Source organism: Neodiprion virginianus, chromosome 3 (genome assembly GCF_021901495.1).
Source record: "Neodiprion virginianus isolate iyNeoVirg1 chromosome 3, iyNeoVirg1.1, whole genome shotgun sequence".
Lineage (NCBI taxonomy): Eukaryota > Metazoa > Arthropoda > Insecta > Hymenoptera > Diprionidae > Neodiprion > Neodiprion virginianus.
In genome coordinates, this window is record NC_060879.1 from 15,496,354 (window position 1) to 15,513,237 (window position 16,884).

The window sequence follows — 16,884 nt, forward strand, 5'->3', positions numbered from 1 at the left end:
ACCGCACAGCTGACGGAAAACATCTTTGTCCACCTTCCGACGTCCCGATACCTCGATACCTGTCGTCGAGGGAGAAGAAAAACAAGCGGCGAGGGATTTTCGCCGCCTACCCGTAGACCAGACCTACGCGACCTGCTGGTCCAATTAGAATACCGCAAATTTGAGGAAGAATCACGTGACAGCAGCTCGACGAAAATCAGGATCATCGCTCATCTCGTCACTCTACGTTCAGTTCTTGAATAATAACGACGTGCTATCCCAATATTTAGTGCCATTACCGCTATCTGCAGATTTAGTTCTCGCTATCGTACCGCATTCTCTAGTATCTGTTATATCTTCTTTTACGTAAGTGAGGTTCCTTTTCCATTTTGTGAAGCCACGAGATTACTTGCAATATATCGTACCTTTGCCTTTATCTCTTTCTCTCTCTATCTTGCAGTTGGTCTGCTTGAGCCAATTGGGCTCGTACTCTTTCTCTCTTTATCTTGCAGTTGGTCTGCTTGAGCCACCTGGGCTCGTACCTTATTCTCTGTTATCTCTTATCTTGTCCCTTACTCTGTCTTATTGCAAGTAACTTCGCGACTGGTTGACTATTACTCACGCATTGTAGTGACTATTGCTTTATCTTATTGTCTCTCTCTTCTGGAATAATTTGAATGTCTAAAATCGCTGTCTAGCAGCGCGTTCCGTTAAAGGATCAATTTTTATCTTAGCTATTGAGCATTTCTATTTCGTTATATTTTCTCTGATTAGTTCATATCTGTCTCTTTACCTATTACCGTTGATTATCGTATCTTAGTGAGTGTACCGCGTGCGCGATCTTACGTCGCTGCGTGGTCCCGCTTGTCGTTCATTTGACATTGGACTTGTGCCGTATCGCATAACATCTTTTTCATTATTTTCTTCGCTAATATCGCTGATCGTAGTTGTCCGTAGCCTCTTTGGTTTGCCGTACGTGCATATTAATTATCTTGAATATTGTTTGTCTTATCTTGAATTTCCTTTTATCGTACCGAATATTATCTCTCTTTCTCTCGCACTTACCGCAAACTGGAGACTACGTATTATCTGTTAGTACCTATATTTTCTAATAATTTTCTACTTGACCTGTTGCCTTGAATTTACCTTGTAATTAATAATTCCCCGTCTTTGCCTATTTCTGATCATTCTGGTAATGTGATAACTATTACAATTGTTGTATTTCGCATGTGTTTTATAATCGCTTCTCATATTTTATGGTTTACTTGCTTAATGCTTAATTTAAGTACCGTATATCTTTTCCGTTCTGCATATTCATTATAGAACCGTATTAGTTATTACCTCGAATCATAGTATCGTGAGCTTACGCATATCTCCCGCTCATTCAAAAAACGGTCCGTTATTTGTTAAATCTGTCGCTCAACTTTTCTCTGGCTGTAAATATTGTTAATTATCGCATTTATCGTAATTGTATCTCAATCTCTTCAGCTACTGGCTTATTATTAAATTTATCGCTTCTTAATTGATATATTTGATACTATTCCTGCTTCACCTGTTTCTTATTTTGTCCATTGGATTCGACCCCTCCCCTCTACCATTATCTTGTCTATACTGAGCAAGCTGCGCACAACCGTCGTAGAACCTGACCTTACCTTTACCTATTATCTTTATCTTTACCTTTACCTTTATCTTTTACTCTAATTATCTATTTTTGACGCATGTGCGTCTGGCGCCCAACAATCATATCTTTCTCTTATCGTATCTCTTTCTATGTCTAATTATTCAGGTTCGTGACTGCGCCGTAGGGTAACCAATTATCTCATTTCTATCGTTTTACTCTCAACCTCAAAAAAATTGGTTACAATATATATATATATATATGTCGGAGAGAGAAGAATGTTCGGGTTTTTCCCTGAGAATGGAAATTCCCATATATATATATATGTAAAGAAAATATATTTCTTTGAAAGGCGCATGCGCCATGTCGGTAAACCCGGGGTCGCTATAGACGGTAGAGATAAGAGAGAAGAGCCATGTGTCAAAGAGGCTCAAAATAAAAGACAGTATAGTGAAACGTCAAGGAGAAATCGGCAAATTAAACAAAGAACATGAATGTCGTTTCTTTGTTTTCAGGTGAGAGTTTGTTAATGAAATAATAAGATGCACAGATCCCTGAAGGAAAAAAAAGGATAAAATAAAAATCTTTGTTTTCAGAGCAACGCCACGTCTTGTTAATTTGCAAAACCTAACCTCCAAAATAAATCACATTATATATATATTAATTTAATTTTCAATCCCTCCGGTCCGTAATCATTATAAATTATTGATTCTATCGTTTATGAATAATTATACCGAAAGTTATCTAGTCGATCGTTTACGCTACAGATTTTGTACATTGTTAATGAATGTCAACCTCTCGTACTGGTTATAACCTATGGTACATTCGTCGTATTATCTACCAAGCTATCGTTACCTTGTTTTCTACCGATTGCAGTGAAGTTCTCTCGTTTCCAATTGACAGAATAATAATTTTCGCAGCGTCATTTGCACCTTGGGTAAGATCACGTCGCCCAGTGACGTGTAGTTTGAAGTGAATTCTTGCATTATATCGCATCTTCCGACCTACGTTCATTTTTCTCTATGAACTGCCGTCTCTCGTTTCAAAGCTACCGTTTAGTTCTATTCTACCGAAATTATTGTAAACAACAATTGCTTATTTTATTAGCTACCGCTGTCGATACCATTTCATTTGCCTGTCTCGACCATGTAACCTTCTCGACAATATATGATCGATCGACCTGTTCATTTTCCTTCTGACGTGAGTTTATTTTTTATTTCATTATTTTCTTTAATTCTGTAATTATTGTCAGCTGCCTTGAATACCGCCACTCTATCATTTCGTACGTGTGCGTACCTGAGCCTAGCCAGCCATACAACGGGTTCTCTATTTATTTTTCTTACGGTTTCGTGTTATTTTTATTGATTCGTATTATTGTTTAAAAATCAACGCTAACGCGTCTGGCGCCAACTTAATTGATTTTGTTATAGTTTATTATTTTGAATAAATGGAAAATCGCGCAAAAGTGTCAACGGTAAGTCCTCCTCCGACGGTAACAGAATTTAGCGTTACAATATACATATATATATTATATATATATACCCAAGGTGCATATATATATATATATATATATATATATATATATTAGGGTGGTCTTTATTTGGGGTCAAAATTAATTTTACCCTTTCCGCCCCCTGAATCGGTTCGAAATGCGTAAAAAGTGAGGCTGTAATTTTTTCAGATTTTTAAACAAATGCTCAACCCTTGACCACGCGGGTTGAAGTTTTCCATTTAAATTATATGGGGTTTTCCTGCGTTTCCAGTCACTATTTTACTGTGGGCCTAAATATGTTTGTTAAATCTTGAAATTTTCAGAAATTAGTTTACAAGCATGTTGCTACATGGAAAAAATTTCTAAAACCCCCACCCTCAAAATGTTGTAAAATATCACCATAATAATTATAATTTTTTTTTCGAATTTACAACGCTCGTGGATTTTATTAAATACCCCATTCGTGAGTAGTTCCTGTCCTTCTCGCTCGACAACGACACGACGCCGGAGGCATCCATATTGTTTTTTTTCATAATTTACTTACTTATACAATTTTCCGGTGCTGTCTCCATTGATAGAGCAAGTGTATGAACTCGCAAAATAAACTCTCGTATATTCGACTCTCGAAATCATCCGATCGCGCTCTCTCTCATCGGATCTCTCGTACATTCGACATATCGCGCGCACTCTCATAGGTTAAAACTTTTCCGTGTCATATTGGTCTCGATTAGAGACGAGCTATCACTGTACGATAAATCATCCGCGGCACGTTCATCCGTGTGACTATAGGAAATAAGAACTAACTAGCGTACGACAGTTTTCCCTGTAATTTCACCCGTCACCATCCTCATGAAAACACTCACGGACTTGTAGCGGCATGTGCCTTAACCTTATTTCGTAATGACTGTACAGCCTGATCTACGCCGAAATATTTTTTTACTCGGCGACCTTGATACTCAGATCTATGGAAATAAGTTGCCATCAAAAAAACAAGTGCTGAAAGTTCTGTTTTTCAACATTCGAGAAGTGAAATTAAATACACGGGATAGTGCAAGATTAGTCATAAGAGAAGTGAAGGTTTTTTGGGACAAAGCGCGATTGCCGATTCAAAACGAGTCCCGTTGTATAGACAAACTGTTGGCTTTGCATCAGGAATGGACAGGTTTGCAAAGACACAAGACAAGAGCTTCAAATCGCGAAAAAGAAGAACATTTTTCTTCTCAACTGAATAATTTATTTGATATTGCTCATGGAAATGTTCTCGAAGAAGTTGATGAAACAAGAAGGACGTTTCTTGAAAATCAAAGACGAAATGGTCGCGTCGGATTTATCAAAAATGTCGAAGGATTTTTCGAAAGAATGGAAAGAGAAGAGGAAAGGCGAAACGAAATTATGTCTAAAAGACAATCCAAAAGTCGAATGGACATTGATTTGATAGGTAAGTGATAGCTTTTATTTATAATATTATTTAATCATTGAACGTTAGATGAAAAATATTTCAAAAAAATTATTATTCGTTTCAGACAATTTCGTGGAACTATCGTCAAGTGAAGAAGACCCTATCTCTCAAACTCTGACTCAAGGAAGTATCGGGACATACTCCAATATTTCTCTTGATAACGACAGTGAAGATGAAGCTAGGCCATCAGCGTGCAAAAAATCTCGAGGGAATATCAATATATTCAATAACAAAGTGGTTGCCGTCCTCGATAGATGTGAAGTGAGTGATAGAGATGCAGTACATCTAGTTGCTGCAATAGCGGACGCTCTGAACGTTGATCTACGATCTTTGATTCTCAACCGGACATCGATTCGATTATATCGACAAAAAGTGCGTGCAGCAAGAGCTGATCAAATTAAAAAAGTTTTCCAAACTGAAACTTTGGACGCTCTCGTTTTACACTGGGATGGAAAACTATTGATGGATCTAACAAAACGGGCAATGGTTGATGGACTACCTGTTGTCGTTACAAATAGTACCGTTGAAAAGCTCCTTGGTGTTCCAGCATTAGAAAACAGCAAAGGGGTAACCCAAGCAAATGCGATCCATGATGTCCTAAGAGATTGGGGACTTTGCGAATCAGTAAAGGCTCTTTGCTGTGACACAACGGTATCTCATTTGGCAAATAAGAACGGTGCAGCAATACTATTAGAGAACCTGTTGCAAACACGTCTTTTGTTCTTGCCTTGCAGACACCACATCTTCGAATTGGTGTTGCGCAGCGTATTCAAACTAAAATTGCCTCTTACAACTGGGCCAAACGTTCCACTCTTCAAAAATTTCCGCGACGCATGGAAAAAAATAGACACAACCAGTTACAGAAGTGGAATCGAAGATGAATACGTCAAAGGAATTTTGATACCTAACCACGTCGAAAGAATAAGATCATTTGCAGAGAATGCATTGAAAAACTTTCAACCGAGAGACGACTACAAGGAGTTCCTGGAGTTGACCCTCCTTTTTATATAATCTGTCCCATCCACTAACGTCACGTTCATTTACCCGGGAGCATTCCATCACGCACGGTGGATGGCGAAAGCAATATATTGCCTGAAAATGTTCATGTTTCGAGAACAGTATCCAATGACAGACGGGGAACGATTGGCGGTTCGAGACACATCGACATTTATCGTGATGTTATACGTTGAAGTATGGTTTACTGCTCCACTTGCGTCAGCAGCGCCAAATAACGATTTACAGTTTTTGAAAAACCTCTACAACTATAAGTCGATTGATCAAGAGGTCGCGAATGTCACTCTTAACAAATTCAGGAACCACTTATGGTACCTGAATGCTGAGGCAGCTGCAATGTCATTTTTTGACGAAAACGTGCCATTCGATGTTGAGCGCAAGATGGCTTTGGAATTGAATCCACACGAAGAAATCGATGAATTATTCTCGAAACGGATCCAGGTCAATTTGAAAGATATTGGTGGTTACCATGACAAAGAAATGGATCATTTCGTAACCCCTCAATCGCTCAACTTTTTCCGAAGGTTTGGAATCGATCACGAGTTCCTGAAAACTGATCCATCCGTTTGGAGTCAAAATGAAAATTACGCAATCGGTTTGAAAATTACAAAACAATTAACGGTGATTAACGACGTCGCGGAAAGAGGTGTTCGTCTGTTTACCGATTACAATGAAATACTTTCACAGAACGAACAACAAAAACAGTTCATTTTACAAATTGTTAGTGAATATCGAAAAAATAATCCCGACGCAAAAAAGGAGACAATACTCAAGAATTTGTAACTCGTTTAGCAGGTTATTCTATTTTTATTACATTTGTGAAAAAACGAGGAAGCAAAATAATAAAAAAAATTACATAAAAAAAATTATTATCATTATTATGGTGACGTCATACAAGAGTTTGAGGGTAGTGGTTTTAGAAATTTTTTCCATGTAGCAACATGCCTTCAAACTAATTTCTGAAAATTACAAGATTTTACAAACATATTTGGGCCCACAGTAAAATAGTGACTGCAAACGCAGGAAAACGCCATGTATTTTAAATAGAACACTTCAACACCTGTGGTCAAGGGTTGAGCATTTGTTTAAAAATCTGAAAAAATTACAGCCTCACTTTTTACGTATTTCGAACCGATTCAGGGGGCGGAAAGGGTAAAATTAATTTTGACCCTAAATAAAGACCACCCTAATATATATTGTAACGTGGCAGTTTTACTGCGCGTTCCACACGGCTCCCCGAACTCTAGACGGACCACAGACTTAGGGAGCACGCGAAGTAGACCGCGGCTCATTTCGAAAAAGAGCGCCAGGACAATAGTCACGCATCCGAGACTCTAAGAGGGGACCATCGCCGGTTTAGCGAATAAGACTTTTCAGGATTTTTGTTTATTTTTTTTTGGGTGGCGAGTAAATGCGGCTTCGGACAGGGGATCGGCAGCAAATCCGAACGATGTTACTGGATGGCAATCGCGGCGGATCGCGACGAAAGGAGGGCCTCGCACGAGGCTACGGAGAGAGCGTCAACGGAGAGCTCTGCCGCGAGGGAATCCAAGGCGGACGAGATTCCCGTTGGTGGCCGGCGAGCCGTAGCCCACCCCCCTCCGTCGCCCAACTGACGACAGGTGCCCTCGCGAAGTCATCACCACGCCACTGCCAAGCTACGGGGTACACGAGACGGGACAGCCAATCAACACCCCGCGACAGCGGAATTCAACGCTAGCGATACGCTAGATTGTAAGAATTGCGTAACGAGAACCCCAATGCGAGCGGGAAAAATTTTGACTATGGATGGCGCCTATGTTCGGGGCATGTTCGAATTGCGGCTCCGATTTGCAGGACCCGTCACTTGAGTCCTGGCGACCGATAGCGTTAGTGGCGTGGCGAGAAAGTTTAGAAAAAGCAAAGTTACTGTGGTTGAGATGGCTGAGACGGGCGTAGGGGAGTTTCTGGTGTGGCTGAGGAGCGGTAAGCGCTTATAATTCTTTGCGGGCATATTTCGAGCGCAAGTTAAATTGGCACACCGATAAACGGTCGGCCCACGCAATTTTAGAGTTAGAGTAGCGCTCGAAATCTGTTTGCCGATCTCCTTGAGGATGACCGTAGCCTGAGTTTCGCAATAACGTGTAGAGTCAAGGGGATCCTTGTAAAGTCTCGCGTCGAGTCACGGTTTCGCGTGGGGAACAATTTCGGAGTGAAATTGAGTGTGGCCAAATTCCGCTGCACAGGGTCTCGTCGAGTCTGCGTACGTAAAAAGGGTGGTGAACTTTGAGGGAATAGAGACTACGACTTGAGCTCGGATGCGTCATAATACGCTATACACTCGCGCGATTAGAAAAGCTTTCTAGAGTGATTAATTTGGTCGCGATTAGCGCGTCGAGGCACGTCCTTTTTGATTTAGTTTATGAATTATGTGCATCAGCAAGGTGGCGACTAGCGCCCGTAGAAATAAGATACCAGCTAGATTTAATCAGAATTGCGATTAGCGCGTCGAGTATGATCTAGATTACGTTTTTGTTTAGCGGTTTGTAATTAAGTGACGAGTAGCGTCGTAGTTGAGGCCGATCGCGGGCAGCGCGTCGAGTCCGATTGTGTTTTTGGTTTTTGCGAGTTAAGGTATTGTTAAGCCGGCGACTAGCGCAAGAAGGCCGTAGAGGTCTCCTAGATTTATTCATTTTTTTTTATTTTTTTTTTTATTTATTTTTGTTTGTTTCTCCCTTTCTTATTTCTTTTGGATTGAATTTAACCCGTTGTATTTGGAATCGCGAAGGACGACTTGCGCGGTCGTATGATTATTTTTATTTTTAATTTTTTTTTGTTTTCTGTAACATCGCTAACGAGAAATATATTATTGGAATTTTATAGTGATTTGGCCAAACCACGCATTGGCTTACTTGTGTTACATCTCTCTCTACCCAAAATTTACCCCTCCCCTCTCCGCGGTACTGAGCTATCGAGTATATGGTCGCGATATTTCGCATTACCGATTTCGAGGCGTGTTAATCACGCCAGGCGCCCAACAAATCTCGCGGTATTGTTTTAGGTCCAGGGTACATCGTGGACGCCGATTTATTGTGTACGAGGTAAGTTCTCGGTCATTTTCTCCGAGTGATCGAGGTGCCGAAAAATCCACGTCACAATATATATATATATATATATATATATATATATATATATATATATATATATATATATATATATATATATATGTATACACATACATATATATATACATATATGAATGTCAAGTATTACTGAATGATTATGATATGAATCTTATAAGGTTTAAAATATTGAGGGGATGTACTTAAGATTATCCACCATTGGTTCCTGAATTTTATGAATTATTTTGACGGTTATTCGATGAGTTAGTTTCACGAGTTAGTTTCATGAGTCAGTTTCACGAGATATAACATCATTACTTATTTGCGAAATATATTCTATGAATTCTGCTTTTATATTCCGATAAGATTGTTCACATGCAAAATTGATGGATTATACGTATTCATACGAGTTTCTGAAGATCTGTATATTTCAGTCTTTTTCTTATTTTCTACCCGCACCTCATTTTCAGTCACATCGTGTGTGGGGATTATTGTTTGAGCGGCAGAGAAGAAAAACGATCCTCGTAGTAATTGGTCAGTTTCATCTACCTCAAACATCATTGGTTGAGGCCGATGTGGAAAGGTTGAATCTTTAGGGTGCTAAGTAACCTATTTAAACCCGCATCGTCTGAAAACTTGCACCCATTTTTCAAACTATACTGACTGCAACAACCAATATCAGAAAAAAATGGTTCTTGAACTAGAGAGATTTCTGTAACTACCAAGTTTCATCATCTTGCTCATTATACATGTTTTTATCGTAATATGTTTAAGAGTTTTTGAGTTGTTTAATTATTTGTGTTTATATGTGCAAAGAAAAAGTTTGCAAGTTTTGAGAATTCTTCCTTTTGATTTATTGTTCATTGTTCGTGATAGTGTTCTGCGGCACATGGTTTTCGCTCTTTTTATTTAAAGTGTTTGTGCTGCATTTTAATTTAAATTTTGTCGTTTATCCATGTTTACAGTACCTGCTGAGGACTCTAGGGTGAGTCAGTACAAAGGATTTCAAAAAACGCCGCCAAGGTAGGGCGGAAATTCGAAGCCGAACGGTGCATTACAGCAAACAGGCGGATGATTGTCACTCCGGAGGTGATGATGACATTGACTTTTTTGGCGTCAGATGGTTGATCGGGGGGCGGTGGGGGCAACGCTGTCCCATCGAGAATTGGGATCACCCGGCGTGGCAAGCGCCGGAGGGATTGTGGGCGGTTTACCACCCGAATTACTAAACATCTTCCCCAATGACTCTTTTTTTGAAAATGTTTTCAAAATAAAAAACAAAGGGTGCATAGAATATGCACCCGTTATGTATCATATTTGATTGTGTCTATGTATTAAAACTCATTTCCCCTCCAAATAGTCTGTAAGTTAGTTATAAGTTATTTTCAGGTTTAGCTACAAATATTTCTTAAATATAGCGTCGTTTATCACGGTTACATGACGTTGGTAAAATCTGTTTCGATGTTGTGTCTTGATCTTTGTTTGGTGATTCTTCTGAGAAACTTCTAATAGTATTTTGAATTACTAATACGTTTGTGCTATTTGTGATACCGTTCAATGTTTGTATTTCTACGTCTTGATATCGTTTTCGTTTTCGTCTAGTATCGTTCGATCTGTTACGCAAATATATAAATAATAAGTTTGCAGCAGAACCCCAGATTATACCGATAAGTTGTATGCACCATCCATACATAGAATGTAAATCATAACCATGAACTAGAGTGTCTATGAAAATTTCAATTATAGAAATATCCCCAGCTCCTAGTAATGTTGCCCTAAACGTCATCGTTTTGGAAAATTAAAAAAATAAAAAAAATCCACCATCCAAACTAATTCAGAGAGGTGTCAGACCAGCCCCCTGACATTCACCACTGCTCGTATATTAAAAAATTGTATGAGTTTTGTCCCCGTTTTCTAGTTCCTCCACGTGGCGCTAGTAGACTTCTGATACGCTCGCTGCCCTCGCTGACCGCGCGCAAGCTTGTCAGACAACTACTAGCGCCACTAGTGGTGGAGATTGGCGGCAGAATCAAGGGATATTTTGCGAACCACGTTTAGCAGCGTGTGTCAGGGGGCTGTGTCAGACTAATGGTTAGGTTGTCCTGACATGAAATGCACCGTATACGTACATATCATATATATATGGGGCATTCCAAGTGAAATCGAGGAGTCACTTGCCTTGGGTTATCAGATCCTTGCATGACTTTTTATTTCGCATTGATTTAACTTAAAAACAGCCTAATTTTTTCAAAGAAATTTCTCGATACTCTTTCACGTGGCGCGACGATCGTGTTTGTGTAAAACTGCGATAACTCAAAAAATGCCATTTTTAAAATTCTGCAATTTTTTCCACAGATACTGGGTCATGAATCAGTAATATATATCATGATTAGAAAGTGGGATGCGGCTGCCTCATATTTTTTTGGTCATTTTTTTTTTTTTTAGTTTCTAAAATAAATGTCAACTTAATTCCTAATAGTCCTTACAGGAGTGAAAAAAAAAGAAAATTAAAATATGTCTTGGAAAATTTGGATATTTTGCATGTTTTCCAAAATAAATGAGAGAAATCTTTATTATTCTGTATATATATTTATTTTTTATATTTATTATCTTATATATATGTATAGTATATATATATCATCATTTCATCTGGAGCAATTGCGGGGTATTAGATTCGATGAGATACCATACATTATTAATGTTAAACACAGGAGATGAAAATATATTCCACTGAATTTGATTTTACCAAGATGTGAGTTCTCGGTAACATGAAAAGACTCTCGTTCCCTCTATAGACGGGAAGCTCTTGGGAACATTCGTTCATTTTCCCTGTTCCGACGTCTATTTGTACTCATTTTGTTATGAGTACTACTTCTCCCGCAATGTGGGTAATGTAACCTGGCTTATTCATGATGTGAAAATGCAAATTCTACAGGAACTAACGGAGCTGTTGGAAGTGCGATATGCAACACATCATTTTCTAAACCACATTGCCGTACTACGATGACATTATGTGAAGCGATAATTTGATTTCCGACACGTCATTCAAAACAGATTAATTTAGAATTAACGTATGTAAAAATATCCATATTCCGGGCCGTTATAAACATTAACACGATTCACAATTCCAATAGTTTTTCACAATTTTGTCAGCCCTCTTGGCGGCGTTTTTTGAAATCCTTTGTACTGACTTACCGTAGAGTCCTCAGCAGGTACTGTAAACATGGATAAACGACAAAATTTAAATTAAAATGCAGCACAAACACTTTAAATAAAAAGAGCGAAAACCATGTGCCGCAGAACACTATCACGAACAATGAACAATAAATCAAAAGGAAGAATTCTCAAAACTTGCAAACTTTTTCTTTGCACATATAAACACAAATAATTAAACAACTCAAAAACTCTTAAACATATTACGATAAAAACATGTATAATGAGCAAGATGATGAAACTTGGTAGTTACAGAAATCTCTCTAGTTCAAGAACCATTTTTTTCTGATATTGGTTGTTGCAGTCAGTATAGTTTGAAAAATGGGTGCAAGTTTTCAGACGATGCGGGTTTAAATAGGTTACTTAGCACCCTAAAGATTCAACCTTTCCACATCGGCCTCAACCAATGATGTTTGAGGTAGATGAAACTGACCAATTACTACGAGGATCGTTTTTCTTCTCTGCCGCTCAAACAATAATCCCCACACACGATGTGACTGAAAATGAGGTGCGGGTAGAAAATAAGAAAAAGACTGAAATATACAGATCTTCAGAAACTCGTATGAATACGTATAATCCATCAATTTTGCATGTGAACAATCTTATCGGAATATAAAAGCAGAATTCATAGAATATATTTCGCAAATAAGTAATGATGTTATATCTCGTGAAACTGACTCATGAAACTAACTCGTGAAACTAACTCATCGAATAACCGTCAAAATAATTCATAAAATTCAGGAACCAATGGTGGATAATCTTAAGTACATCCCCTCAATATTTTAAACCTTATAAGATTCATATCATAATCATTCAATAATACTTGACATTCATATATGTATATATTGTAACGTGGATTTTTCCCGCTCCTCGGTCACTCGGAGAAGATGACCGAGAACTTACCGCGTGCACAATAAATCGGCGTCCACGAGGTATCCTGGACCTAAAACAATAACGCAGAATTTGTTGGGCGCCTGGCGTGATCAACACGCTTCGAAATCGGTAATGCGATATACCGCGACCATATACTCGGCAGCTCAGTACCATGGCGAGGAAAGGGATAATTTTTGGGTAGAGAGAGATACGACACACGTACGCCAACACGTAATCCTACAAAGCACTGATAAAATCGACAAATAAATTTTTTTCGAATGATAATACTAACAAAAAAAACCATACAAAACAAAATAGTTATTCAAACTTCGCTCACTGCGACTCAAAATACCACGAGAAGTTATAATTCGTAATTCTCTATTTGCGACTCATACTCAACTACTTAGATCTAACAAACAAAAGAAAAGAAAATAATATAACAGAAAAGAAGAAAGAAAATTAAATGACTAAATCGGGATGACCCCTCATTTCTACGGGCGCTAATCGCCACTTTACTGCCAAACAATAATTCAAAAGAAAAAAACAAAACAAGGGAGGTGACTCGATGCGCTAACCGCGACCGTCCTCTACTATTCACGGCGCTAATCGCCACGTAACAATAAACCGCTAGACAAAAACTTAACCGAAATCATAATCGACGCGCTAACTGCGATCGTTAATAAATCTAAAAAATTCCTTATGCCTACGTGCGCTAATCGCCACCTTACTGATGAACAATAATATATGAACTAAACCAAAAGAACGTGACTCGACGCGCTAATCGCGACCAAATTAATAATTCTAGGAAGCTTTTCTTTTCGTGCTTGCTTATAGCGTATCACTACGCATCCAAACTCCCGTCGTAGTCGTCATCCCCGAGCAGTTCGCAAACCGCCCCGCTAGTCCGAGCGTCCACGCGCGATGATACGCGACCTACATGAGAGGTGACACTTTTTGTTATACGCAGACTCGACGGGACCCTGTGCAGCAGAATTCGGCCACACTCAATTCAAAACCGAAATCGACTCAGCTCAAAACCGCGACTCTACGCGAGACTTTACCGGAACAAAATTGACTTTACGCGTTATCGCGGAAAACTCAAGCTACGGTCATCAACAAGGAGATCGGCATACGAATTTCGAGTAGTACTCTAACTCAACCAGGGCTTGGCTAACCGGGTGCCGGTGCGCCGATCTACTTGCACTCAAAATCCGTCCGCAAGGAATTAAAAACGCTTACGAAGCTAAGGGACGATGAGAACAGAGTGACTATCGGAATAGGCTTACGTTTCATATACCACCCACCCTCACTATAATTTTCCATCGGATGCGTTGAGCTGATATATGCCGATAGATCGCAAGAATTTGGGTGTGGTGGTGGGGGGTTCAAGCTTTGGACCACCCCCGCCATCAAAGAATGAAAAAATATAATGACGGAACAAGTCTGAGCCTGCACACCCCAACCCTTATCAACGTGGGGGCATGTAATGGGAAAAATCGGTCAACGAAAAGCAGGTAGTGAGCAGTGTTTGGCGTGAGAAAAATCTTATCTTGCCAACTCTTGACCAGATGGTTTGTGCACATACAGTTTTTGGGTTTTATGACTTTTTATTGTGAGCAAATCTGAGCCTGCATACCCTCCAACCATATTATCGTGGGGCATGTGATGGGAAAAAAATCGATCACCAAAAAAGCGTGTAGCGAGCTCTTGAGAAAATTTTCCCAGCTTATGCCATTCCCTCGTTACGTTTATACCTGCACATCACATGGTGTACACCCCATGAACGATTGGCTGGTTCGTTTTTGCTCGGCGGAGGTTGAGCGTGTCTCCTTTTGTACAAATTCGAACAGCTGTTTGAAACTTCTCTAGCATTTTGAAAAATTCCTCGTGCAGAAACAGGTGTTTGACAAAGTGGCTGTGAAAAAAGGTGCTCATTTGAAAACCCGAAGACTTTAACGAGACTTCTCTTTCTCTCTCTCTCTCTCCCTCTCCCTCTCCCTCTTCCTTTCCCTCTCTTTCTCTCTCTCTAGTATGTATGTTGAAACGGTTCGAGTTTGTTCACGGGCTGAACTTCGTTAGAATTTCACGCGTAACATGTGAGATAACGTGGAGATTTCGCGCAAGCTCGAATGTCATATTAATTTTGAGAATTTCCTGTCTCTTGGATAGAGCTGCAGGATTCGGTCTCTGGACTCGGAAGGAAGGTGGAGAATGATTACTTGTCGATTGTGTGATCAACACCTGGAAAAGTTTGAACAGTTTGACCGCTTCAACTTGGTTGTCGAGATAGCCTCAGAAGTTGTTTCCTCATCCTCATGTGCAAAGGCACGAGTGGAATAAACCCATCATCATAGGCCGTGTAAACGGTTGAGGGTCAAACTTGATCTGTGTGTGTGTGAAGCACGCACAGATCGATCGCTATGAGAAGATGTCTCGTGATGCGAAATATTTGTTTCCGGAAAGGAAGTATTGAAATAATGAGTGAATGTTTTGTTCCTGTGAGGCGGGATAAGAGACAGGATGTAAAGTTTTGAATCTATTTTCCTTTTTATCTTTGAGAAATTTGTGGTAACTTAGGAAGGAATAGCACTTCCTGATTTACTTTGATAATAATTAGGTTTGCCTACGGCAAGACTGAATATTATTTGCTTGATAGCATGGTGGTCAGAAGGACGGTATTTGACAATGCTGGATTGTCGTTGACAAGTCGGTTTTGATATTGATAATGATTCGTTTAGTTAGAACTAAGACAGAATATTATTTCGTGATAGCATGGTAGTCGGAAGGACTTAGATAATAGTTCGGTTCACCTATGGCTAGACTGAATATTATTTACGTGATAGCCTGGTCGTCAGAGGGACGGTATTCGACAATGCGGAGTCGTTACTGACAGTTGGTTTCGATATTAATAATTATTCATTTAGTTAGTACTAAGACGGAATATTATTTGTAAGATAGCATGGTAGTCAGGAGGACTTGAATAGTAGTTCATTTTGCGTATGGCAAGACTGAATATTGTTGGCGTGGTAGTCTAATGAAAGGGAATTCTACGCAAACATACCGTCACCTGTATTAAGACATTCAGTCGCAATGACCGAGACTCTCTACAAGTTCAAATGCCCTACCTATGGTTCAGAGAATTGTAAGACGATCACCGTATCTGAGCTATAAGGTCAGACGCAATGCTGTTCTTTACTCAGACACGGCTCCTTAGTACCTAAGGAATTTTAATTAAAAACAAGTAAAAATGTTAATACGTTGAATGCCCTCCTTTGATGGGAAGTGGTGTGTGAGGATTCCTGGAAGGACAACTCCACGTCTCCTGATCGTGGGTCCGTCGATATCCGGCTCCTCGTATACGTGGGATGCTCCGTGAATATAAACACGGATGGGTCCTCGCGTTAAATCGTTCGTAGATCTACCTGGGCGTGTGGCTCAATAGATGATAGATAAATAGATCCACATTTGCGCTCGTCTTTTATACTCTTACTGTCTAGTTTCGCCATTTTCGGGGATAGAGATTGGTCGCGTCCCCTGAAGAAGGGGTACGGTAGATCGTGCGATTTGGTTGGATTACCGGTATGTGGTGGGGTTATCGAGTGGGTAGTGAGATTTGGTCTTGTCACCTCCAAGCACAATATTTGGGGGCACGCGTTGAACTTTAGGTGTCGGTACGCCAGCCAGGTGTCCCGTCACAATGTATGTATGTAATATTCATTGTGCCCTTTGGGGTTACAAAGACTCCCATTTTCCTCTCCTTTTACAGTGGTTCTACATGTTTTCTTAACCTATTCTTATCCTATTCTTACATCTTACCTTATCCTTACTTATTCTTTGATTGCCTGTGCCCTGTGCCGTTGCCTTGCCATTCCCTTACTTTCTCTCTTATCTGTTTCTTATTCTTTATCCTTATCTTTACTTGAACTTATCCTATTTTACCTTATTCTAATCTCTATTCGTCCTTATCCTACTCGACTTCCGTTCCCCATTCATCTCTCACTCTTTCACTCTCTCGTACACTCCTGATCCTTTCCAGTTCTTTCATCCAGACTTCTACCACCCCCTCCTCACCTAACATCTCCCTTACCACCTCCTGCCAGCTTTCCCCCCTTCTATCCCATCCCACGCACCTTTC